The following is a 4,705-nucleotide window of genomic DNA, read 5'->3' as shown; positions in this document are numbered from 1 at the left end:
CCTGATGGATGTGCACTATAGTTTTGTGGCTGTTTCATTAGTATGCATGTGGTGTCCTATTGGGTTAAAAAAATTTTTTTTGTCTTAAGTTTGAATGTCATCTATTCAGATGTTTAATCTAGTTTCGTTTGGTTCATAATTGCCTGGTATGTCTTCTGCCAACTTTTTATTCTAAACGATTTGCATCTTTCTCTTATTCATAGTTTACTTATTTTGAGAGGGGAGAGGAGGAGGGTCAGAGAGAGAGGGAGAGAGAGAATCCCAAGCAGGCTCCTTGCCGTCAAACCCACGAGCCGTGAGATCATGACCTGAGCCAAAATCAACAGTAGGATATTCAACCAACTGAGCCACCCAGGCCCCCCTTGTGTCTTTCTTTTAAAAAAATTTTATGATTTATTTTTAGAGCGAGGGAGACAGAGCTCAACTGGGGGAGGGGCGAGGAGAGAGAGGGACACACAGAATTGGAAGCAGACTCCAGGCTCTGAGCTGTCAGCACAGAGCCTGACTCAGGGATTGATCATGACCTGAGCCCAAGTCGGACACTCAACCAACTGAGCCACCCAGGTGCCCCGTAGCTTTCTTTTTAATTGTATCTTTTTTAAGCTACCCATTTGTAGAATTTTAAAATCTAATCAGTTTATACCTTTTTTTGGTTTTATCTTTTAATTGGAATTTAATCCACTTACATTTATAGCAATTACTGTTATATTGAGATTTAGTTTGCCATCTTATTCAAAAATTTATTTATTGCATTTATTTTTTTCTATTTCTCCTTGAGTATGGTGAATTTTCTTCTGGTGCTTTATCTTTGTTCTTACTTTTATTCTTATGTCAAGTGCCCTGAATTTTAACCCCGTGTTGAGTTCCCTGCGTTCTCTCTGTACGTACGTGTTCTCCCTCACATTCAAGCCCCTCCGCTCGGTCACAGAGTCTACTCCCAGGCCCTGACACTGTGTAGGATTATGGTTCTGAGTGATTGTGGAAATACTCTTTTTCGTTTCTTTGGTCCTTGCTTTTGTTTAAAATAATCAATACTCATTACCGGGAATGTGGTCATCGTTGTTTTCCATACCTCTGTTAAGCCTCTCCAGCATTTATGTTGTTTACAAAACACACAGTATTTTTAATGTGGGTTTTGGGGTGAAAAACATGTTGAAGCCTCAGATCCTGAGAAGACTCTTAGTACACTTTCAATTTGGCTGGACACAAAACTCCAGGTGCAAAGCTTGTTTCCTTCAATTTTTAAAAAAGTGTTTATTCTTGAGAGAGAGAGAGAGATCGCAATGGGGAGGAGCAGACAGACACACACACACACAGAATCCTAAGCAGCTCCAAGCTCTGAGCTGTCAGCACAGAACCCAACTCGGGGCTCGAACTCACGAACCATGAGATCATGACCTGAGCCGAAGTCGGAGGCTCAACTGACTGAGCCCCCAGGAGCCTTGTTTACTTCAATTTTTTAAAAAAATGTTCTTTCATGCTCTCCTTGTATGCTATTGAGAAGTCCCATGTCCACTGGGTTCTTGTTCCATGTTCATTCTCTCAGGATGCTTCTAGAACTTTCTAAAGGTGTAGATTTTTCTGTGAGCCCCCTCTTTTTTTAAATTTCTTTTTTAATGTTTTTATTTTGCTTTTTGAGAGAGACAGAGACAGAGCATGAGGTGGGGAGGGGCAGAGAGAGAGGGAGACCCAGAATCTGAAGCAGGCTCCAGGCTCTGAGCTGACATGTCAACACAGAGCCCGACACAGGGCTTGAACCCACAAACAACAAGATCATGACGTGAGCAGAAGTCGGACACTTCACCGACTGAGCCACCCAGGCGCCCCCCGCCCCCATGAGCCCTTTCAGTCTAGGTTGTTTATTTTTCTTTAATTCTGGAAAATTCATCTCCATGTTTTTAAAAATATTTTTCCTCCTCTTGATTTTAATATTTTTCTGACGTTGGGACTCCCAGCATCTGCATGCTGGTCCTTCGATCCTTGACAACTCCTTCTCCTTTGTACTTCCTGACTCTCCTTTGCCATGATGGAATGCCTGCCCCCCCCCGCCCCTCCCCACCACAGCAAGACCGGGTGAACCTGACTCAGCCCGCACCTGCACACTCCACCCACACTCTGATTTCTTTCCTTGCCATTCTTGCGGGCTTCGCTCTCCATGAGCTGTGTGACTCCAGACGAGGTCAGTCACCCCCTGTGTCTGTCACCACTCCTCAGATGGGGATAAGAGCTGTACCGAGCTCATGGGGGGAGCTGGGGGTTCACATGTGAACGGCTGAGAGCAGGGCTGGGCGCCCAGGGAGCCCTGGGCGGATGACTGCTGTAACGCAGGAGACACAGAGGACCCCGTGGCCGCCAGCGACGCGCACAGTGCCCTCCATCCACTCAGAAGTACCAGCTGCTGTAATTACAAACGAGAGACAAAAGGTAAAAATATTGGAAAGGAAGAAACAAAATTATAATTCTCTGCCGCTAATGGGAGGGACGAGTGAAGCAGTGAAGTTGGGGATGGGCAGGAAGCAGCATCCCCGTGAGGCGGGGGTCCGAGGAGCAAGCAGGGTCCTGAATGTAAGCAGTTAGAGCCCGGAACCGAGGGGTCCGATCACAGCAGTGCTGAGAAACGTGAAACATCCAGAAACAACAAGAAATGTGCAAGTTTCTCATGGGTAAAAAAACTGTATAGGAAAATTAAAAAGCCACTGAAAAGAGGTAAATTAACAGCAAAGCACAGAATACCGTTGGAAAAAAAGAGGCAATATTGTAAAACGCCCAGTTTTCCCTAGATTAAAAAGACAAATTTGATTCAGTCTTAATTAAAATAGCAACAAAAGTTCACATGGAAAAAACAAACATGCAAGACCAATCAGGAAATTTGTGGTTTTTTATTATTTTCTTAAAATTAGTTTTCCCTAACTTTATTTTATTTTAATGTTTTAATGTTTATTTATTTTTGAGAGACAGTGAGACAGAGCGCGAGCAGGGGAAGGGCAGAGAGAGGAGACAGAGAATCTGAAGCAGGCTCCAGGCTCTGAGCTGTCAGCACAGAGCCCGACGCGGGGCTCGAACTCATGAACCGCAAGATCATGACCTGAGCCGAAGTCGCCACTTAACCGACGGAGCCCCCCAGGCGCCCCCAGTCTTCATATTTTATATACATATATAGATTATCCTAATTTCAAAATGAATGAAATGTTTACATGTGAGGATTTGGGTATGTATTAGTCACAGGAGAAACAAGGAATCAAGGTGTTCTGAAGCACTAAAAACAATGAGTCTCACAAGTTATGTGCTGATGTGCAAAGATCACCAGGATGTTTGTTAAATTATTTCAAAGAGGCACAGAAGGTGTGCATGAAACCTCCCTCCCATCCTGTTCTCCTGAAGGGAAGCAGGAGGACCTGGAGACAGTGTTTGCCAAGGCTGCCACTACTGTTGGGGCGAGGAGGGGCGAGGAGGGGAGGGGAGGGGAGAGGACAGGTGAGGAGAGGAGGGGTGAGGAGAGGAGAGGAGGGGCAAAGAGAGGAGGGAGGGGAAGAGGGGAAGGAGAGGAGAGGAAGGGTGAGGAGAGGGCAGGGGAGAGGAGAGGAGGAGGCCTCTTTTAAACCTATTTCTACTGTCTTTCTGTACAGTTTGCACTTTCTCATCTTCTCTGGGTACATAGATATATTTTCTATTCCCGTGGCTCTAAGAGTAGACATTAAGACCCACTTTCACCTTTCCTTTCTTTTTTAACCATTCTGAACCGACCGTATTAATAAATTCTACATTAGAAATCAAGTTTTAAAAATCCCATCAGAGCTATAGACTTCGGTGCCACTAAGCAATCTGGGAAGACCCCCTGGTCGCTCCAAACATTAGGTTAAATCATGAGATGAATAATGTTCAACTATTTTTACCTACAAAACAATGGTCATTTCAAAAGGCTTAACTTAATAAAAACAAATTGTGGAAAAATAGATCACAGAATGGAGCCCACACAAACCGAACTTGCCAACAGAAGAGCTAAACCACTCAGGTGCCACAGACGGGAGGGGACTCAACCCCGCGGCGTGGGGGCCGCCCAGCTGAGCCCCTCAGGGTGAGCCGGGCTTGGGAAGTCTGCACACCGCGGTGGCGGGAGCAGAGGGGACCTGGAGAATAAGGTGGGGACAGGGTGCGGGCTAGCGGGAGAGCTGTGGGCATCAGGATGGCAAGGCCAGGTCCAACTGGGGTCACCCTGGTCTGAGCAAAGTTGGGAAGAAAAGCAAACCATGAGGCCCCTGCCTGGCGGGTAAGTGAAGCCTAGGGCCCGTGCTCCAGAAAAGCCGAAGGGGGCAGTGGGCGGGGAGAAGCCTGTCACCTGTGTTTGCGAAAGGCTCCAGAAATTCTGGAAGGAGGAGTGGAGAGACATTGAAACAGTATTTGAAGAAATCTTGGCTTCGCATTGTCCAGAACTGCAGACAGACATTCTCGGTGAGAAATAGCATGATCCCGAATGGAAAAAATAAAACCAAACTTGTAAATCGAAGGACGGATGTGGTCATCATGATCATCATCATCATGCAAAACAGAAGTTAGAGTGACAAGACCGGAAAGAAAAAGAAGTGACAATTGGACCGTTTGGCGGGGAGGTGCTGGGACAGCTGTCACCTCCCCAAATTACAGTGATTTTGGCTCCGAAGTCGGGTGGGAGCCCCGCGGGCGGGGACGGGGCCATGTCTTAAGGGAC

Source organism: Suricata suricatta, chromosome 3, assembly GCF_006229205.1.
Source record: "Suricata suricatta isolate VVHF042 chromosome 3, meerkat_22Aug2017_6uvM2_HiC, whole genome shotgun sequence".
NCBI lineage: Eukaryota > Metazoa > Chordata > Mammalia > Carnivora > Herpestidae > Suricata > Suricata suricatta.
Note: the sequence above shows the minus strand (reverse complement) of the source record.